The 23,341-nt window shown below is 41.4% G+C and overlaps 1 long non-coding RNA gene across 1 annotated transcript in view; it reads left to right on the forward strand.

Moving 5' to 3' along the window:
• The first annotated feature begins 1,702 nt into the window (after nt 1–1,702).
• The window catches only part of LOC309663462, a 29,234-nt gene continuing 7,595 nt past the window's right edge, over nt 1,703–23,341 (forward strand). The window contains exon 1 of the long non-coding RNA XR_014265298.1: nt 1,703–23,309. This is a non-coding gene — a long non-coding RNA (uncharacterized lncRNA). The remainder of the gene's footprint in view (nt 23,310–23,341) is intronic.

Here is a 23,341-nt window from a genome sequence, read left to right on the forward strand (position 1 = left end):
GCTACCTTCCTAGATTTGGTGCTTTAAAAATATTTCATCCATCCACCTATTCATCCATTTCATAAGAATTTATGAATGTATTAGGCACCATATATTATGTGTGGTTGACAAGGTTTTCAGGATTAAGTTTAATTCATCAGTGATGAATCTTACTATACTATATATAATGGGACCATCTTTGACTTGCGTGTTGTGGAAGTACTATTTATGAGTATAAGCTTTTATATGCAGGAATTATATATTCTAATCTAAAAAATGCATGCTATATATGCTATAGATATGATATCATAAGTTTAGCTCTATAAATTGCTTAAAATGACCACAGGGAAGGATGTTATGCTTAAAATTTTTAGTTAAGTCAAAGGCTGATATAGCCTCAAAAGCAACATGATCTGTAATCCTAGGTAGAGCTACCTGCCATGCGGGGAGCCCAGAGTGTGGAGAGGAAGCGGGGTCGGGGCGGGGGGTGGGGGCGGGAGGGGGATGGTCCCTGTCCTGGAGGGCATGTCTGCTGGCTTGGACCCATTGTTTACTCAGTGAGGTAGAGCCATGACTCAGAGAGTGACACTCAGAAACCTTGACTCAGAATTCTTTTGAGAGCTTGATGTGAGTTCTTTGGACATTGTGGGGCTTGGAGATAGGATCCTGACTCTTGCTTGGAACAGCCCAAAGGCAGGAGGTTGCCTGGAGTTGCTTGATGGCAGAGCGAAAGCAGAGGGCAGCAGGAGAGGGCTTTAGGCTTCCAGGTTTCAGTGGGGAGGGGGAAGGCATGGATGCATAACCTTTTCCATGGATTAAACAGATGCCAAGGAAGATGGCAGGACTGAGTCACCCTGAAAAGCATCGCCCTAGAGGACTTCCTGCCAAGGCACAGCAAACCCAGCAAAAACAGGCCGTGTGAGGTCCTCACGGTCAGCTTGAGAGCGCATTGTGAGGGTCAGGGCTGCCCCAGTATATGCTTGAGATCGCCTTACTGGGGGAGGAAAGAAACCTGGTAGAGCCGGCATGATGGGCAGGGGATGGGAGAAAATTGAGCTGTATCCAGTCTAAGTACTGATCCAACCCATAGGCTGGTTCACTTCATAAAAGCCTTCCAAGTGCATGAGATATTTTCAAAGGCACCACCGGCTTTCCTTCCCTTGCTCCTTCACCCCCAGCAGCTAAGATCTTTCTAGAATTCATATCTTATGTGGTTTTTTTTCTCTTAACTTCTGGTTAAAGAAGCATCCCTCGCCCTCTTCTGCTTGGTTTCACATTTTTCACTTTAGGGTTATAACCAAGGAAAGAGAATACTTTCTCCATAAATTGCAGGCAAGAGCTGCTAACTCCCTCTAGGTGACTTTGTTGGGCCTTCAGGGTGAGGGACCCTGAAGGGAATAAACACTACAATTAGAAAAAATTATTTCTTGCCATAAAATATCCTCTACTATTGCTTACAATAGCATATAACTTTATGCGGTACAAGGCCCAAACAAGAGGAATTCATCTGCAATTATTTATGCTCGCTAGGGAAAGGAGTTTTTTGTTTATTGTTTTATTCATGATTAACCTGCACTGTAACGATAAGGTTATAATGATAACAACATGACAAATGAAAATGTTTGAGGTGTAAATTTCAGGCAAGATGCTAATGCTAGAACCTGAAGGTTTCAGAGGCAGGGAGCTGTGTGTGTGTGTGTGTGTGTGTGTGTGTGTGTGTGTGTGTGTGTGTGTGTGTGTGTGTGTTCTTGGGGGAAAGAGGAGGAAGAAGGGGATAAGATTACCCTGAATACGTGACTATGGATGGGGCAGGAGTGACCCAGGTGCTCCTCTTCTGTCTTCCAAAGGCTGCTTGGCATTCAAGGTCAGGAGTGCTTAGGGCTCCCACAAGCCTTTTCCTTCCTTCAATCCCTCACACAGAATGAGAATTAATCATTACCAGAGCTACAATGATCTTTCCTGCTTGTGAAAATCCACATGTAATTGTTTCAGAGAGGCCGTATTTCTCTCTCAGAAGTTCCAGAAAATTCTAGCTTCTCCAGGGCTGACCTTGAGTCATCAACACCCCTGTTCCCACATTCTCGACTCTGGAACAGTGTTTGGTTCCACGACCTATGACTTTCCCAAGGTTTCTGGGCCTGGTCCAGCAAACAGAAAATGTATGCCCTCCACTTGAGGAAGCAAATTCTTTTGAATATCTTCAGTCATGGCAAATCTTCAAATCTTAATCCTTTGCATTTGGCTGTGGTTTTCATAAATGGTTAAAAGTGCCTCACAGCTAACATTGGTGAATGAGGTTGGTAAAACTGAGTTAAACTCTTTTTGGTCAAATGTAGGCATAAAGAGATAATATTCTCCTAAGATATAAACTCTACCTCTGGAAGCAATTCCGAAAGGAAAATGCACTAGATAGTTTGAATGATGTCAGTATCATGGGAATGAGTATAGGGTGAGTCTCCCAGGGAAACTATTTTAAGCCCAGACCCACATATATATCAAGTATAACAATAGCCAATGTCTCTTCACATTTTTCTCAAAGGTTAATTAAATTAAAGCCTCCAGCTTTGAGGTATATATTATTATGCCCATTTCACAGATGAAGAACCCTAGATTTGATTCCAGAGCCATATATGGCACATTACATAACTTTGTACCAATCAAACAAAAGGCAAGTCATTTTCAAACAAATGTCTCTCATTTTATACTAGGATTTGAAGGTACCAATTCATTATCATGGGGAATTTTTTTTCACTTTTGAATGAATTTCATCACAGTTTGAAAAGACCCTCTCCCCGCCCTTTTTTCCTTTTCTTGTATTTTGAACTGTAGGGAGGCAGGGTGGGAGTGGGAGGAAAGGCCACTGGACTGAGGATCAAGAGGCCTGGGTTCCAGCCTCCAGCTCCATCGTCAGACTTCTCTGGGGCTTGGTTTCCTTGTCTGTATGACAAGGAGGTCAGATAGAACATCTCTAAGACGTGCAGCTCTCTCTTCTTTACAAATCATTAGCATAAGCCCAGATTTCCAGTTCCAGCTTTTGGTCCAAGGTCCTCCCCGTTGCCTCCAGCCACGATTTAAGCTCCTAGAAGAACTCGCTATCATCCAGGACTAAGAATACACAATGCTTCGTAAATCAAATTCAACTTTCAACTGCACTGCAAACAGAAAGTTGTACACAGTTGAAATGTTGGCGAATGGGACTTAATGAGCTCCATGTGCCTGACCTCTGGGAACAAATGGTTTGGGGAACTGTAGCTGGAACTGGAAGAGTCTAAGGGCATCAGCATCTGGTGTGAGTTACTCAGCGTGAAGGGAATCGACCACATTTTTGTATGATTGCCAACCTTGGGAAGGTAGAAATACTGTGTAATCTGTGTGCTCACCTGCTGAGATCACGCTGACAGTTTTCCAAACTTGTCCTCACTTCCCAGGACTTCCTTCCTGCAGCTCTCCCGGGCTTCTCGTGCCCCTGAGGCCCTGGGGGTTTAGGTCTGCCCAGGCTCTCTTGTTGGATAGGTCGGTGACTTTGACTGACCACTTGTACTTGTTTTGGTCGACTCTGCAACTCCTAAAGGGGCTTGCCTAAAACCCAGGTCTGACAGGGTCATTTCTCTCCCTTATTCAAAAAATTCAGGACTCATAGCTTAATGCACGCACTGCATGCTCTCGAGTTGGGCCTGCACCTACTTTTTGAGATTCCTGGGTCATTATTCTCCATCCTTGGCATCCTGTGCTCTAGCCACATTCCAATCTCATCTCCCTGAGCCTTTCCACCTGCTTTCTCCTCTGCATCATCCCCCCCACCCCGTCTCCACCTGGAAAGCTCCTGATCCCTGCAGTGTGAACAGCACATGCCCTGGGATGTCTCTGCTCACTCGTTGCCTCCCCGTTTGTGATTAATCTTTGCCATTTCTGTGTTCCCCTAACCCTTAGATGCAGTTGGGGCGAGAAAGGAGGGGTGTATAATTGCCCCCCATACATTGGAGAGCTCTTCATGAGTGAAAATATATCTGATTAGTCCCTTTATTTTCCAGAGTAGAGTATAATTGGCTCTCAGTAAGTGTTTATCGAGCGAACGAATGAAAGAATGAATAGAAAGTCCTCGGAAACCAAGCGGAGTCTCAGTCTTTTGAAGCTTCTCCACCATATTTCTCTTGATTATCTTGTTTATGATATATTAGGCTTTCATGCCATACTAACATCCTTTTGGAAGGCTACTGTTCCAGGATAGGAAAACAACTAATGGTCCTCTGACCCTGGGAAGTTTCTATGGAACAGCACAGAAAGGAACAATACCAGTAGACATGCTTGTCTGCACAGAACGCCATTGCTCCCTGAGCTCGTGAAGCATGTGGATGGACACTGGTCTTAGAGATGTGCTTTGAATGCAGGCATTTCCTGTGGACAGTCTTGCAAACCAATGGGTGTCCCAAATTAGAAACTGGCCAGGCAGTCATTTAGGTCTTCCTTTATAAAATAGGATTTAATTCTGATCTTTTTGTTCTTACCTTTGTTTCAATTTATCTCCTAAATCCCAAGACACCCAAACCATGAATCAGCACCTATCTTCTTAACATCAGATTCTGAAGATAAAGAATATTCATATTTTGGAGATTCCTAACATTGGTCGTCTGAAATTAAAATTCAGAAGAATTGATAGTAGTATTTTAATAGGATGTGGTAGCTTTTGAATACTTTTTTTTATATGATCCTTTTTTTTATATGATGGTTGCAACAGTCTTGTGAAACGGACCAGGCAAATATGAAAATGCGTGTTTTATAGATGCGGAAGCTGAAGCTCAGAAAGCGTGAGTGACTTGTCCAAAGTCACACAGCTGGGAGATTGCCGTGCTAATAGCTGAACCCGCTATGATTATGGCGTAATACTACTTCTCATTACAAGGATTTATAAATGAGAAGGCCCACACACTGTAGCACAATATTTTTGGCGACCTTTGTCAGTCTATAGCCTCCCAAGGCAAATGATCCATGTTGGGTAACTGGTTACTCAGGGAGCTTCTCTGAGGCATTTTCATGGTCTAATGAGAGAAGCATCTATGAGAGAAAACGGAGTTGAGAAAGGAAAATAATGAACATTGACCATTCGTTGCGTTAAAGGTTTGACACAATGGAATTGAAATTACCTGGAGGGAAAGACAGATTGTGAGAGTGTGAGTTTTTGTTTTGTATCGTTTTGTTTTTTAAACTAGGAGTATCCCCTTTCTCCATTCTCAGAGAGGTTTAGACAACACTAAAGACGATCGGGATTCCATTTATTTGACTAACTCTTAAAGAAAAGGTGAGGGTGGTAAAGGTGTTAAGCACTCAGTTAAAAACGACGGACAATTTAAAATTCAGTAAATCGGGTGTTCCCTGTTTAACCTGCACTTGTTAGAATAATGGAATTTGAGGGTTTAAAACATAGCTTGTTTCGAAATGATGCATGAGTTCCCAAAAACCTTGTTTAACATATTGCTGGAAGAGTGCATATGAGATGGTTAAAAATGGAAGTAGAAAAAAAATCCCCAACACCCTTGGAGGAATTTGCAATTCATAAAGTTACTGCCAATTTTGCATTATAGTTGCCATGGTAACCATGCTAGGCTTCTGCTCAAATGTTTCTCAGAAGGGGAAGGAATAGTATATAATAAGCTCTTCAATTGTAATTTTTTTTATTGTAGTTGAATTAGTGTGTAATTCTTATGTGAGTATTTTAGTCATCCATGAACATGCACTCTAGTTACGGTTCTGATTTCCTATCTCCGTATGTTTAAGCAATGTATGAAAAGTTGCTGGCTACTAGCGACACTTGGTAATTTATTATTAAAATATTAATGAAAAGCATTATCCACGGTAATTAATTATAAACGTGAAAACAAGAAAGAATTTCAAATCCGACTACAGTAAATTTCCCAGGCCAAAGCATCAGCTTGCTTATTGATTCAAAGTGCCCTCAGCCACGCTCTTAGGCTACATTCACAAGTCACCCCTTGCCTCCTCTACCCTTTTCCTCAGAGGAGTCCTACATAGTGAATAAATGAGGACCAACTAGACCAAAATAATACTTTCATTTGGCCATTTGGATAGGGAGCTATTTTTAAATGGTAGTTGACTTTTTTGTGTGTGTGCTTTGTTCCACTTCCATGGAGCCCGTCTGACAGCTGAGGCGGAGCAGTGCATGTCTGGACATGGAGCTGAGGTCGTTTAGGGTTTGATTTCACATGGGTTAGTTTCGCATAGAGAAGAACTATGGGCTTTGGAGTCAAACACACCTGGATTGCACTCCAGCTCTGCATTTTACTAGCTGAGGCCTTAGGCAAGTCACTTAACATGTGGAACCTCAGTTTCTTCATTTGTATGAATGGGGTGATCCTGCCTTTTAGAGTGTTTGGAAGAATTGGAGATAATCGGACGTGATACCGTTTGCACAGTGTATTAGTTGCCTTTTGCTGTTGTGACAAACTACCACAAACTTAGTGGCTTAAACCAACATATATTTATTATCTTATAGTGCTGAAGTTTGTGACAAAAGTCCAAACTACGTCTTACTAGGATAAAATTAACGTGTCAGCAGGACTGCCTTCCTTTCTGGGGTCTGTGGAAGAGAATCTGGGTTTTTTTGGTTTGTTTTTTGGTTTTGCTTTTTTCAGCTTCTAGAGGCTGCCTGCATTCCTTGGCTCCTGGCCTCTTCCTCCGTCTTCAAAGCCAGCAATGGTTGGGTGATGCTGCCACTTTTCTACCCTCTTCTTCTGCCTCAGGATCTTTGTGATTGCACTGTGCCCACTCAGATAATCTAGGATAATATCCCTATTTTAACATCAGTTGATTAGCAACCTGAATTCCTTCTACAACTTTAATTTTCCCTTGCTGTGTAACATAACGTATTTATGATTTCTGAGGATTAGGACATTTTTGGAGGTGGGGTTGGGGATCATTATGCTGCTCACCATACACAATAAGCACAAATAAATGCTAACTTTATAATTTTCTATCACTATTATTTGTAGTATTAGTAATAGTAGTACTTACCCCATCTAAAAGAGGGCTCAAACAGGAGTTGATAGAACTGAGAGAGCTATCAAAATCCAGAGCTTCCTGAATCAAATGTTGGGTTGCCTGGAGTTCTTTGTTGCCTCTCTGTTTTCCAACGATCACACTCTAAGGGATTTGGGTGGGTCCTAATAGTTGGAATATCCTGAGAGCCACCACTGGGACTGCATTTCATTTCCCAAGTGTCTTGCTTTTTTTTTTTCCCCCATTCTTTTTGTTTATTTATTTATTTCATTTATTTATTTTTGGCTTCATTGGGTCTTCATTGCTGCGCGCGGGCTTTCTCTAGTTGCGGCAAGCGGGGGCTACTCTTCGTTGCGGTGCACGGGCTTCTCATTGAGGTGGCTTCTCTTGTTGCGGAGCATGGGCTCTAGGCGCGCAAGCTTCAGTAGTTGTGGCACACAGGCTCAGTAGTTGTGGCTTGCGGGCTCTAGAGGCAGGCTCAGTAGTTGTGGCGCACGGGCTTAGTTGCTCCGCGCCATGTGGGATCTTCCCGGACCAGGGCTCGAACCCGTGTCCCCTGCATTGGCAGGCGGATTCTTAACTACTGTGTCACCAGGGAAGTCCCCAAGTGTCTTGCTTTTAAGTGTTTTTAATTATGAGAAGCTTTATTTCATTAGTATGATTTAAAAAAACTGTCTTCTCAAAATGCACTAATTCCTAAAGCCCAAGAGTTCCTTCTCAGGAGGAAAGGCTTCAAGGATCTGGGTGAATGTGCCCAGAGATGACAATGGGAGTTCTTGGTAGTGGTCTTCCTGAAGATGGTATCTCCACACTATAAAGTAATGCAAGTGCCCATTAACCCTATAAGAAAACAAAGAGGTGAGGGGCTTGTCTGCCCTCTGTCTCCACTGCAAACAGAATAAAAGAGAATAATCTTATGCATAGGGTGTTGATCAGTAAGAAGGAAAGCATTCTGACTAATGTTCTGCCCTGGAACACTGTGACCAAGGAGATGGTGCAGATACATCTCTGGAGGTCTCATCTGCTTGGGATGGTTTAGGTGTGGCTCTGGGTAATGACAGGCAGATGGCTGAGCGTCCACCCAATTCCTTTCTTCCTTTATGAGTCAGTGAGCTTCCTCTCTGGCTCTGGCTCTGTCTCTCTCTGTTTCCTAGATGGGGTTTGCATTATTGCTCCCATAGTTTTCTCCAGAGCAATCAAGCGACTTGAAAACATGTTTTCACTGTCTAAAATTGATTTATCCTCCATGAACCAGAGGTGCTCTGGCTTCGTATTGTAGTTTGGGAAAGCAATTTCTTAATGTCACCAGCACTCTTTCTAATTATTCTATAAGGAAAGCCTTATTTCAACTTCTTTCCTTTCACATCTATATGTGTTCATTCTTATTGCTTTTTTCCCCACCCCCTCACTCTTTTTCGGTCTCTGTTCTTATAATTTGGACTGACTTCTACAACTGTCATTTTTCTGGACTGCTTATTTCTTCCTCCTTTGATTTAGTCAATATATTTTCTCAAAATAATTTAATGGCAATTCTTTTATGAGTAAACAACCACTCCTCCAGGTTAATTTTTTTCCAATTTGATTTGCATAAGGAGGAAGTGCTTGAATTCTGCATAAGGCATGTAGCAAAGGACAATCAATGTGATCTAAAAAACCCGGGTGGTTGTCTCTTTTCTCAAGAAATCTACTCATGAGTAAAATAAAAGAACTGTTCTTATTTACATTTTCCTACAATTTTCTTCCTTAGTTCCTCTGCATTTCTGTGCTGCTAATTCCTACTATTGGTGGTGGGGAGGGGAGGGTTGAAAGAAGAAATTTATGATGTTGTTGATTTACACGTTAGCCAAGTTGACCCTCTTTGGAAATACAAACTATCCGTCCTGTTGCTCAATAGGAGATAAGTGTTGTTGGTTTACTGGTAACAAGATAAACAAGAAAGGGGAAGGATATTCCAACTGTAAAGTTGTCCTCTCTTCTCCTTGAGAGCAGGGACAGAACCTTGGTCTCTTCAATGTGCATATTCAATAAGCAGTGGCAGTTCAATAAATACATTGATATTTAAATGTATAAAAAGAATATTTAAATTTCTGTCCAAAGGAGTCATTCCATGGACTTTGCTTTCAAAAACCTCTATTCCCTCCTCCTTTTCCAGCCATTTGGGCAGTTTGCTTTTTTCCATTCTTCTTGAAATACAGCTAGAATTTACTCAAGTTCTACTTTCTAGTCTTATTACACTTGAGCATCTTCACGCTCCCAGTTTCCGAACTTAAGGTGTCAGAGACTAGAGGAATGGACTTGTGTCCATAATCATTATGGTTGAACTTGTAAGACAGTGAGGATATTAGCGTGAAATTGCTGCCTCTGGTGTCGGACTAACCTACCTTCTAGTCTTAGCTCTGCCATTTATTAGCGATGTGGGCAAGTTTCTTAACAGGGTGACCATAACAATCATCCAAACCAGGGCACTTTTAAGAGTGAAGGAGAGCGTCATCAATAATTATGCCAGGACAACAAGTGTAAATCAAGACAGTCTTGGCCAAACCTGGATGCATAGTCATCCTACTGGTAGCAGTTTCAGCTCTTTCCTCTGTAAAATGTGTAGGAAAAATATAAGAATTTGAAAAATACCCATTCTTATAGGATGTTGTAAGGATTCAATGAGACAATGAGTGAAGAGTGCTTACACAGAATCTGGAACATACTAAAAGTCAATAAATGTTAGTTATTGAACTAACTACACATATACAAATTTTCATGTTCCACAGGCAATCTGGAAAGTTAAATACTATCAGTGATTAATATTTATCACTTGTTTACCATATGGAACTCACTAAAAGATCTTGGGTTTATTTCTTGGAACAAGGGTGCTCTTTTCCTCTTTCCTTTAAGTACAATATAGAAGTCCCACCATCCTAACCCTTTGACTTGGGTGAATTAATTTTTTATTAAATCCATTTCACTAAAATGCTACTTACTGTTCTTGGATTAGATAAAAGGGATATAGAGGAAGGTATAGCAGTTATGAGTTGCAGTTCAGAATTTTCTACTGCAATATAATCACCAATGAAAAACTTTCTCCTCCATTAAAGGTTCCTGAGTAGAGATCTGCCTAGAAACTCCAGAAAATTTTGCATGGCCTTGTCAGTAGTTAGCTATGGTTCAGGAGTCTTGCAATAAAAGAGCTTATATTTAAGCTCAAAGCTACTTCTCTGATGCTTTCGCTTTGTTTAGCAAGAAAATAAGAATTGATGATATTAGAATGTTTTTAATACAACTGTGATAAGAACTCAGCTTAGTTGTATGGAAAGATTTGTGATAACTAAGGAAGGGTAGATGCCTTGGAAAGTACTTCTTGTTCATTAGGGAAAGATTCTGAGAACCCCTCCCCAGAGCTGCTTGATGGACCCAATAAGTGTGTGCTTGTTTCTATTTTTGTAAGATATTATATTGGATCTTGTAGAAATCTCTGGACAAATGTTTTCTTGCTGGCATCATCAAGTTAATAGTTGAATTATTGATGACTAGTCTCTGTTAAGAGCTCCATAAACTAGCTTCATTAATTCATCCATTGATCTGTGCATCTGTACAACAAATATTTATTGAACCTACTATTATGTGCTAGGGTCAAAAGATTTAAGCAAGCAATATTCAGTCTTTACTTTTATGGTAGATTTGCAAAAATGGATCCAGTTCTCCACCCTTCCTTCTTAGCTACATAACTTTATAGTTCCTTTTCACATTGACTCTGATCCCAGCCATGAAATTTGCTTTGGCCAATGAGTTGTTAGTAAGCATAACATAAGCAAGGACTTGAAAGCACTTGTGCAATCAGGCTTGTCCTCATTCTTACCCTCTTCATCACTGTAATAATGTCTGTGCTAGCCTGTTAGAGACACTTGAGACAGAGATGACTTAGCCCAGTCATTCCAGCCAAGAACATCCTATATTGGCTGAAAGCGAGCTGACCCCCATACAACAGTACATCTCCCTATATCTGTGAGATTGTCCAGCTGACACCAGAAGAGCCACCCAGTCAAGCTCAGCTAAGATTAGTAGAGCTGCCAAATCAACCTTCTCAGAGGCATGAGTAAGAATCGTTTATTGTTGTATGCCATTGAAGTGTGGTGGTTGGTTGTTAGTCAGCATTACTTTGGAAAAGTGAATGACATGGCTTCAAAGACTTTTGTCCTCATATCTTTTCTCCTTGACAACCACACTTCCATTTTCCCTAAGACACGTTGCATATCTGCCCACTTGATGTTCTCACACATTCTACAATAATTTCTTTGCAAGAATGCAATAGCTGTTTTGAGGTATTTGCTTCCGGTGGGTTCATGCTTCTGAAAGACTTGGATTGAAACTGCAAAGATCTTATGAATGTCTGTAAAACAGAGGAGGAGATTCAGTCACTTATTTGTCATTTATCAGATGTTTGGGTGCTGGCTCTATATCAGACTTGGTGATGGGCACTGGGGAATGGAAGGGAGAAATGTAAATAAGCCTATTTGTGCAGACCTCTTGCTCTAATGGAAGACACTCTAGATACTAAAATACTATTAGATTATTCATTCACTCAGTAAACACATGTTGAATACCCAGTATAGACAAAACAGTAGGCCAGATGGTGGGAGGTTATAAAAAAGCAAGTTCTTAAAGGGTTTATAATCTAGAACAGGACACCAGTACACAAAATTAATACAAATCAGAAGGAATTAAGGACTCAAACTGAAGTTCAAAGTATAATTTAAGTGAAGAACAAGGAATAATTAATTCTCATTAGGAAAATCATGGAGTGCCTTAAGGATACCATGGAATTTGAGCTGGACTTTGAAAAACTCTGATTTATATATACCCAATAAAAATACTTCTATAAAATAAAGAATATTGAGGTGTGACAGAGAGCTTAGATCACTGACTGAAAGATTTGGGAAAGAGAAAGCTGAGGGATACTACAGAAGAAGACAACCTAGAAAAAATTAGAGTCTAGAGGCCTGACTACTCTCCTGGGCAGTTCAATTCATTGGTTATTGCGTGTCATGTTTAAACTGATACAATTTGAATATTTAATACATTTCAGTTATTCATACATGAATACACTTCAATCTTAATGTAGCAAACAACATGGTGGAAATTCTATCCTTGGAGTGACAGAATCATTAGTCAAAGTGAAGGGGGGTGGGCAGGGGGATTTTGTGGGGAGGTTGCATCAGACCAACCTGGCTTCAAATGCTGGTGCTGTAGCCAGCAATGTAACTCTGCACAAGTCACGTATCTTCTCCCTATCTCAGTGTTCTCATCTACAAAGTGGGAATAATAATTCTGCTTCATAATGTAAGGGGCAAAGAAGGTAATACATTCATCATTGTGGATAATATAGGAATGAATAAGTGAGATCTCTGGGGGAGGGTATCCCTCCCTATACACAAGAGATGTGTTCCTGAAAGATTGTACATGATTCGAAATTTTTTAGACCTCCTTCATATTTGAAGTGTGCTGTTTTAAAAGTCCCTGTTGTGGCTCTTTTTGCTAAACAATTCTTTCTTAGATTACATGAAATTTGAATGTATAAAACAGGATAATTATTTTCTTCAGGAATGGATTCCAAAACTAGACTGAATGTGGAATAAACTGCTAGTTGCCTACCCACTGTTCACATTTTCCTTCTTTCTTAATAAGATGCTATCTGAGACGTCAGTGTGCTACAATGAGAGACATCATTTCATAATACTTCTTGCATACAGGGGTGGCCAATGTGATATAAGCTGAAGGCAATAGGTAAGGCATCAGGAAGAGTCTGTCTTTACCCTTCACTTTTCCCTTTTTCTTGTTTGGGATGAAGGTTGGGTGTCTAGAGACCCAGAGACATTTTGTGGCTTTGAGAATGGAAGTCATTATGCTAAAGATAGTGGAGCAGCCAGAAGTAGGAGCTGCAGTGCCTGATGACTTTGTGGCACCGCTGCAATCCACCCTGCATTGATTGTCCGGCTTTAGGCTTTCCTTTCTGTGAGAGCACAGTAACCTCCCATTTTGTTTAAGCCTCTGTTTGTTCTGTTCTCTGATATGAGCAGTTGTTTATTGTAGATTCTAACTGAGACACCTAGTAATATCGGTAATGTTGTCAAGTTCAAAGGGCTGAGGGTGGTGGTGTCAGAATCAGAAGTGAGTAATAATCATACCTGAGCACCTCGCCCCCCCACAAGCTAATCATCTGTGCAAGATCTTACAAGACTAACCAGTTGATGCAGACAGTGCTATTGCTTGTCAGTAAAACTCAACACACATTCACTGAGATGCTGGGGAAGCATATAGGAAGGGTACCTAGTCTAGTCTTAAAGGACCAGGAATGTCTTCATTAGGAAGATGATGTGGGTGCTGAAAATGCAAGGAAAGCAGCAGTTAAGTCCTGAGGTTGAGGTGGAAGGGAGTGGGGAGAGGAAAAAGGAACAGTGTTTGCAAAGGCACAGAAGCAGAAGGGAACTTGGTCTATTTGAGGGAACTGCAAGTAGTTAGTATATAAATGAAACATGGTGTCAGAGGTAAGGGACAGGGAGTGGAGGGAGGTAGCAGATGAGGCAGGAAGCTAGGCAGGGGAGCAGATCAGGTGGACATTTAAAACCACACTTAGGCATTTTGCTCTATCCTAAATGGAATGAGCTTCCATTTTTGAAAGACTGTTGTGACACAAAGGAGGGGGGAGGATGGGGCAGGTGTGAGTCTGTTGTTTCAGTGAACCAGGTACGAGATGATAGTTACACTAAGGGGTGGTATTAGAAATACAGAGAGTAGACAGATTCAGAAAATCACATGGGTTAGAACCAATAGGACCTGATGAATGATTGGCTTGATGCCAAGGAAGATGCCCAGGTTTCTGGTTCGGGATCTATGTTAGTGCAGATTTGAAACTCTCATGGATGGCATATTTGCTGCCTCTTATAAGAACCCTAAATGTCTGCTTCCTATTTAAAAATGAGCTTGGTTGCAATTGGCTTAGTGAAAAGTAAATTTTCTTGATAAGAAGGGTAAGTCATCTGGCTGTTCTCGGACTGGTTGATATCTCTATCCCTGGGTGTAATAAAGATGTAACCTCTTGCCACAGGAAGCTATTACCTGATATTATTTATTTCCTGATAAAAAGGAGCAAATCATGCCTGGACATCTGTGGAAAATGGGTTTCTAATAAAGCTAAGGTCGTTAATGTCTAGATGGGAGTTTCTCCTGTGATGATAAATGTCTACTCGGTTGAAATAGTTTCCATAAAACTCAGTAGGTAAAAAGGTAGAGATATGTGTAATTGTCAATGAGGCAATAAAAGGATGCTTGTTTATGGGGTTTATAACCAAAAATGAACCCTAATTCTTATGAAAATGAAAATGTTTTGGTGTACCAATTCAGCAATGGAAGCTTCTGTTTCAGAAAAAAATTATATTTTAATATCTATTTAGTATAACATTCAATGGATAATAGAAAAAAAAATGTGGAGGACACCACTGGCAAAAATAGCAAACTGTGACCATGTGTGGGAATGCAGTGCTAATAGCTCTCAGAATAAATAATAGCATATTGCTGACCATTCAGTGTACACAAAGGGCTGTTTTTTCTAATTGTTCTGTGAAATTTTTGGTTGTAAAATCCTTCATTGCAAGATGGCTTTCTGTATTGGTGGGCTGCTGGAATGTGGCAGCAATGGGTGAAGTACACTTTTACCTTGTCTACCTGGTTCTTTTTTTGCCTTAAACACCTCAATGAAAAATAATTAACTGATTCTCTGGTATTGGATATAACATAAACTTACAAGACCAGTATGCTATAGATTGGTATGTCCCACTCAGTGGTTGTTCTTGTCTCAGGTGCTTTCTCTAGACTCAGGTTAGGTCTTGGTGATCCTCTAGAGGTCTTGGTGGTCCCTGGGCTCCAATGGAATATGTGGTTCTCTTCCACTGGCTGTGAGTATGTACCAGCAGGGGTTCCTCTTTTTAGAGATAGTTATCTAGAACCAGGCTGTATTAGTCAGGGTCAGAATAAGCTGCTGTAACAAAGAGACACCAATATACAATGACTCATGTAAGCTAGAAGTTTACTTCTCTTTCACATAACAGTCCAGAGGTGAGGATGAGAAGTCTGGGGTAGGTAGATGATTCTGCTCCACCAGCTATGTAAGGTCTAATTTTTCTTCTAACTTGTTGCTTTGCCTTCCCTTGGACTAATGTCTTCTGCTCCATGGTCAAAGCCAGGCTGTAAACATCACATCCTCTTTCCAGCCCAAGGGAAGAGGGAAAAAGGGAATTGAGGGCAACCAGCTTCCTTTTAAAAGATATAACCCAGAAGTTGCTCATCCCATTGGTCAGAATATCATCACATGACCACACCTACCTTCAAGGGAATCTGGAAAATAAAGTCTCTAGTTGGGTGGCCAAGTGCTCAGCTAAAACTCAGATTTTTCTAGTACTAAAAGGAAGATGGGGAAAATAGTGATATTGGAGAGGGCATATGGTAGTCTCGGCCACACAGTCTTTTGGATCTGCTTTAGTGACTGCTCTCTTTCTCTGGAATCAGTTTCATTTTATGGGGTGTTTGGGCAGGGGCCCTTGTATCTTATTGATGATGCCCAGATGGTGACTGTTCATTGCTGAGAAAGAAGCCATTGGAAACTATATATTTCAAATGTCATGTTCAAGCTGATACAATTTGAATATTTCATACATTTCAGTTATTCGTACCTGAATACACTTCATTCTTAATGTAGCAAGCTCAACATGGTGGTAATTACTTTGTCTATCATATTTACCATGCTCTCTCAAACTAAATCCAAGGGAAGCCTGAATATATGTTGAGGATTTTCCTGTATTGTTCCACAAACCTGTCACTGGTACATGGCACTTAAGAATTGTTACCAAGAAATAAATGGCAACATTTGAAATCGAATGGGCTGCTTTGTTTACTTACTATCTAAAGAAAATATACTAGGAGTATATTTGTATTTCAAAATAGGAAGGTTTGTTTCTATTTTGTGAAATACACCTGAGAGAATTTGGGTTTTTGTTTTCTCCTGCAATGTTAAAATGGCATTTTTCTGTTGGGCTAGCATGATGATCCTTGATGAGTTGGGGCTGATGAATTGAGAGGGCCTAGTCTTGGGAAGTTTAGGAGGATTTCTTATCTGAGAGTCCAAAAAGAACCATGTGGGGTTATTCAGACTTTTACCACAGCACTGACAATATTATCCACTTTATGGTATTGTTACCTATCTTTTTCTCCAGTAGACTCTGATCTCCTTGGGGGAAGAACTTTATCTTCTCCAACTTTGTGTCTCCTGAGCCTAGTGCATACTTGGCCCAAAGTAGGGGCTGTTTGAAAGGTAGAGTGAAGATGAGGGAGAAGGCAAGTGGGGCAACAGCCCTAAACAGGAGTTGGAAAACCTCTTTCAGCACATCCGGGCGAAGGGAGGAGAAGATGGGCCTGGATACAAAAAGTCCAGGGAGCTCCTGTCTGAAGGCTCTGTCATCTCTATGAATTCGGAGAAGCTATCTATCTTCAGTTGATAGTGGCTGGGGGCAGGGAGGTCAAGCATTCTGGGAGAGTAGGAAACTGTGAAATGGTTACTTGGAAAACATGAGAGATGGTTTATGGGGAAGTAGAAGGGGTTGCCTGTCAGCATTTAGAATCTCTTTCACTTTCAGTCCCATCTTCTGTTTATTACCCTCTATCCCCTATTGTCTCCTCCCCTTCACTGTTTAGAGATGCCCACATGCCTGCATCTTAAACATACAGAACCCTCCCACAACCCCAAATCCCTCTCCAACAATTGCCTTCCTTCCACTCCCTTCAAGGACAAACTCCTAGGTGAGGTGCTGCCCTCACTTCTCTACTCTACCCCCAGCCCACCACCTCCCTTTTACCCACTCCTACTGACTCCTTTCCACTTCCTTCACTGGAATCATTCTCAGGTAGTCCTAGAGATACCCTTGTTGCTAAATGCAATGCAGACTTGAGGTCCTTATCTCACTTGATTTCAGAGCAGCTTTTAACCACTCCTTCCTTCTTGAAATATTCCCCTTTCTTGGCTTTTAAAACGTTTCTGTGTCTCCTATTTTTCTAGCCACTCCTTTCCAATATTCTTTGTAGCCACTCCTTTCCAGTATCCTCTTCTTCTACCTGTTAATAAGTATTGGTGTTCCTCTCCCAAGGGTTTTGTCCTGGGCCTTCTATTCTTTACCTTACCTTGTTGCTTAATCTTACTTCCATGTCTTCATTACATCTTTATGCTGATGACTACCTAACCCACATCTTCAACTCACATATATCCCCTTAGCTCCAGACCCATATATCCCCAGATACTTCCTGGACTCTACATTTGCTTGTCCTATGGAAACCTAAACTCATCATGTCCACAACTCAACTCATCGCCATTCCCTTGATACCTGCTCCTTCCCCCACGTTCCCTAGTTTAGTCAATGGCATCTCTACACATTTGGCAGACAAGGCAGATATCAGGACATCATTTCTACCTGCTAGCTCTCCATCACCATCGTTTTACCTCTTAAAAGTCTCTCTCAAAATACCGCTATACACTACCTCTACCCTAGGCTAGCCACCAAGACCTCTTGCCTAGATTACTTCAGCATACTCTAAACTGGTCTCTTTATTTGCAGTTCATCACCTCTCCAACCCAAACCTCCAAATTGCAGCCAGAGTCCTTTCTGAATGCAATTTTTTATCATTTTCTCCCCTGCCTAAAATTTTAAAAAGATGTACCCTTTTCCTTCTCCATGAAGTTCACACTTTTACCAGGCTTATAATCGTACATGACTACTGACTGGTATTCTCTCCCACTTTGTTTTTAACCATCCCCCTCTGGCTCTCTAGGCCACATCCAGGCTGACCTCTTTTTAATTTCTTTAATATTTGATGTTCTCTTTCATCTCAATGTGATGCTTTTTCTGTCTGGAACTCTCTGCTCTCCTTCTTTGCCTGGATAACATTCATTCAATCATTCACTTAACACGCACTTTGTTAATGCGGTATAGTATTGGTGAGGTACTGTACTAGGCACTAATGGTATGGCAGTGAATAAAATACAGAAGCCCCTGTTCACTGACAACAGGACTGGTGCTGTTCTAATCAGGTTTTTTTTTTTTTTTTTTTTTTTTTTGTCATCTGTCATGGCAGGCATCCAACTAAAGCTCATTTGTGGAATCTTCAGGGACCCCCAAGGGAAACTTTCCACTGCGTTTTTCCCTAGGGAAGGATACTGGGTGGCTCACCAAACTAAAAGAAAAGCTAAATGATGAGGCTTCAGAGGAACAATGTCAAGAGAGCTCTAGAATCTCAGCTTCAGGAACCCTTGTGGCGCCTCCTGATGGTGCTAGTATTGTTGTGACTCATTTCCAACTAGCTTCCTAAAATAGGAATATGACAGAGGGTGACTTCTATGTATCCTCCTGATTAAGATTCAAATTCCTGGGGGAGGAATCTGATTGACCTAGCTATGGTCAAGTATCTACACCTACAGACTAGATACTGTGTCTGGCAACCAGAGGTACTATAACCACTGTTAAGGTATTCTAGACAGGAGATGATGGTAATTTGGATTATGATAGCAGTGAAAATGGAGAAAAATGGATAGAGTCAGGATATGTTGATAGGCAGAGACTGATGTTTTGTGAACTGGTTGTCAAGGTGGAGGGAAAAAGAATCATAGATGATGCATAGATTTTTAGGTTTAAGCATCTAATGGAAGGTGGTGCTGAGACTGGAAGACAGGGGGAGGGAGGAGATTTGGGTTGGTAGGGTCTGGAGTTAGAGAGGAGATCATGAGTCTATTTTGGTCGTGATAAGTTTGAGATGCTTAATCAGCCATTGGATATGAAACTGAAGCTCGGTGGGGCAGTCAGATCTAAAGATAAAAATATGGGAGTCTTCATCATGTAGATGCTATTGAAAGTCGTGAGTCTAGATGTGATAACTTACGGAGAGATGGCAGGTAGAGGTGAGTGAAGGCCCCAGGACTGAGCCCTGTGGCACAGCTGTGCTTAGAGTTTGTAATAGAGGAGGAAGAGCCAGCAAGGAGGCTGAGAAGGGAGGCCAGCAAAGGAGGCTGAGAAGGGAGGCCAGTAAGGTAAATGGAAAAATGGAATTTTCCGCCATTCTCACAGAAGCCAGATCTTATGGTCAGTAACAGGTCTTCTCCTGTATGGATGTCTGTTCATTCTTGAAATGCATAATCTGCTTTAGTCACCCCCCAGTTGGATTCACTCATGCTTTCCCAACATATCCTAATATACCCAATTTAACCCATCACTATTACAAATTTTATGGACAGATCACCCAGACCAGATGGTCTGTGTGGCATCACTAACAGCCTCGACCACATGCTGTCTCTCTGCTTCAAGGCCCTTATTTCTTATTTTCTTTTACAGGCAATAACCTGTCCAGTTAATACAGCTCTTCTGTGTTTATGGGAGAATTTCCTACATCTTATTCCCGTTGTGGGCATGTGCTTTCCACTGTTGACTGCTCACGTCTATACTCTGGTTAGGACTTTTTATAGGTCAATAGAGTATTAGAGCTAGATGGATGCTAAGCAATCCTACAATACCAACCCTTTTTTTAAAACATAATATCACGACTTATTTATCAGTTACCCTGTTAATGAACATTTGTGTTGTTCTGACTTTTCCATTACTACTGGCAATGCTTTCATAGGCATCTTTGTTCATATTCCTTTGTGCACATGTCTGAGAGTTTCCCAAGGGTATATATTTTATTTCTTTTTAATTTATTTTATTCAAGTGTAGTTAATTTACAATATTGTGTTAATTCAAAGTGATTCAGCAAAGTGATTCAGTTATACATATATATGCATTCATTTTTTAATATTCTTTTCCATTATGGTTTATCACAGGATATTGAATATAGTTCCCTGTGCTATACAGTAGGACCTTGTTGTTTATCCATTCTATATATAATAGTTTGCATCTGCTGATCCCAAACTCCCAATCCATCCCTCCCCCAACGCCCCCCTCCTTGGCAACCACAAGTCTGTTCTCTATGTCTGTGAGTCTGTTTCGTAAATAAGTTCATTTGTGTCATATTTTAGATTCCACCTAAAAGTGATATCATATGCCAACCCCTTATTTTTAAGATGAGGAAGCTGAGGCCTTGAAGTGGTCATCCTATCCAAAAGGATGTGAAGACGATATTTTAGCAACCCTACTAGGCTGATCAATAAAACTAGTTAATTATTTTGTGTATCTTAAATATAAATCCGTAAATATCAGAGCACAAGAAGCACTAGTGTCCAGGGGTTGAGGCAAGGAAGGTGGTCGTGTAAAGAGAATGACAGCACCAGTTCTGCCTCCTTCACAGTTTTATCATTAGACCCCATGAATGATATTGTGAAAGTTTGTTATGAGCAATAACATGCCACATGAAGGTGAGGCTATATTTTTTTCTCCAGATTAACCAGGTAAATATTGGCCAATATTCTCAAAAATTGTTTGTGCTTAAGGAAGGAGTTTATCCTGTGCCCTAATACTCCTCTGGGTTCCGATTTCTCAGCTCTTGCAATCTGACTAGGGTAGCACTAACATACAGTCAAGCCCTTTTGTGGGCTTAAACAAGAAGCCTTGAGGTTCTGCCCCGCACTTTGGTATGGACCACAGGGCCCACGCTTGCTTCCCTGCCATAGGCAGATGTCTCTAAAGGACCAGAGGGCACCCGAGGGTGGGAAGCCAGGTTGAATGATAAGCTTAGTCCAGAGAAAGCTCTAAAATGAAGCTGGGCCATTGCAAATCTTCTAGGAGGCACAAGAATATTAGGTAAGCCCAGCCAAAGACCGATAGAACATACCATTAAATAAATAGAGGTGAATAACACATACTCTTGAAATGAAGATAAATGCATTTTAGCTTGATTTTATTTTCTCATTTTTCCTTAGTGGGTCAAGTGGCCCAGGAGTCCCATCAGTGGAATTGCTATTAATCATGATCATTTACCTTCCAGAGAGGAAAAAATAAAGTTCAACCTGTGCAAGCTGTATTTCTAAAATTCTGATACATTTGGAAACCGTGGCTTTATTCTTCCAAGTAATAACCAACTACAGAAGAAGAGAAAAAACTTATAATCAGGGATGTAATGTCAGACTTTTTGGCACTTTCATTTAGGACATTTATTCAGCCTTAAAAAAAAACATGATTAGGTTTCCATTCCAGATTTGTTCCAGAGAAAGCTTTTCATTTTCCCTCCCATGACACGGAATCTTAATATAAAACACACAGGGGCTACTGGGTAGAAAAAGAGCAGAATTGGATGGGAATTTAGGGATCTACAATTAAAATAAATATCACTCTGTGGACAAGGCAAGGATGACTTCTAAACATATCCCTCAGCCCTGCCCTTGCCACCGTCTCCACCCTACTGGCTGCCTGTGTACAGATGTTGTAATGTCCTGGGTCTGAAGGACCGATGCCAGGCAGGGGGGACCTGGTCACGCCTGAGGACAAACAGTGAAACTCAAACCTTCAGTTAGGGCAACGAATACACACCAACCGAGGTCCTCCCATCCCTCCTCACCCTTTCACCCTGGTATATATATTGCAAATGTAACTGTCCAATGTTAAGAAAAATGCTCAGTGGTAAATTCTCATTCTAAAATAACAGTCTGGTAAAAGCAGCTCGTGATAATCTATAATAATTCAAGTCCTGTACATACACTAGTGCCTCTGCTCGTAGCACGAACTTGATCCTTTTTCTCTTTCTCCCCCATTTAATCGATTCTCCACTTGTTCCTCACAAGAGCCAAAAATGGGTTTTAGGTTGCCAACAGTAATTTGTGAAATGTAAACTATGACAAGAAATAGAGGAGGAAATTGGGGTGAAAGGGAAATTGGATTGCAAAAATGAGAGGCAGCCAGGGATGAAGTTAACATTTGGAAACACAAATGAGAAGGTTCTCTTAAAAGCCAGAGGTTGGCTACAAACCCTGCTTTGGCTTTCTGAGTAAAGGAGGAAATGTGATGAGTTGCAATAGTCACAGTGTCCAATAGTCAAAAACATACTAGCTGCTCCTGAGAACTGACATTAGCTTCCCATGTTTTATTTAGCTGGTACCCACCTTTTGACCATTGTCGCTTCTCCATTCTGTAGTATGCTGGAACAGGAAGATGAGGTAAGATATACATCACAGGCTGATTTGAATCTGACTTCTTGATGTAGTAGTCATTCCCAAATTAAGCTCCAAAACAGAATTCATCTAGAGAGCTTTAAAAAATACACACTCTTGGGGCCCATCCATGAAGATTGTGATCTTGTAGGTATGGGGTCGAAATTGAGAAATATACTTTTTTTTTTTTTTCCTCAAGGTGTTTCTGCTCCAGCAAGTCCAAAGACATATATTTAGAAAGTGCTGATGTCAGTTGTGGTGAGGGGGGAGTGTGGCACGTCAGGCTCTCCATGAAGCAGACTTGGAGCAGAGATTTGCGTGCAGAAAACTTACTGGGGGATGCTCTTGGGATCAGCGTCTGTGATGGGTGAAAGAGGAAAGATACGGCAGAGAGAAAATTTGGGCTGTGAGACAGTCACAAAAAAAGGCCTCGGATGATTCCAAGGAGAGATTTGGATCTAGAATAGCTCTGCATATTTGTCCCAATTAGGGTTAAGAAGATGGGCCTTTCTATTTCCTCACTGACCAGTCATGGAATGTGGCTGCACCCGGGGTCAGGGCGGGGTGTGAAGTTGGGTGCGGTGGCTCTCTCCGCAGAGGACAGTCTCTAGGCAGGGACTCAGTTATGAGCTGTCAGTGGCCAACGCTCTTAGCAGCTGCGGGAGTGAGTACTTCAGTCCTGAAAACGAGGAGCTGGGGGGCACCACACAGCATCTACTGCAGTCTTCCTCTCAAGACATTCAGATCTAGCTGCTTCATGTATGTCCTGGGAGCAGCTCATTTGATGTTCTGGTGGCCCTTTTTCTCCAGGAGACAATTATAAGGGGAAGTTCAGTGGAGTAAATTGTGGCCCCTACTTCTGTCTGTCATCTCTAGGGATGTCTTATTCTTCTAAGCATCCTTACAGCTTTCCAAGGGCCAGCCCCCCTTGGCTGCCACTCTGTCCTTGCTGCTCATTGCAATAATTGCACCCACTTTGCTTCAGATGACTAAGTGCCACTTGCTCCCTCATCTTTATTTTTGGGGGATCCAATGATCCCCCTAGCTACCAGGGAGCTCAATTTTGTGATGATATTCCCTACAGTCAGGTAGGACCTACAGAGGTTGGCCCCATAGCTACCAGGGAGCTCAATTTTGTGATGATATCCCCTACAGTCAGGTAGGATCTACAGAGGTTGGCCCCATAGCTAC

The sequence above is a fragment of the Balaenoptera physalus genome, assembly GCF_965194825.1.
Source record: "Balaenoptera physalus genome assembly, chromosome: 6".
In the NCBI taxonomy this organism is placed as follows: Eukaryota; Metazoa; Chordata; class Mammalia; order Artiodactyla; family Balaenopteridae; genus Balaenoptera; species Balaenoptera physalus.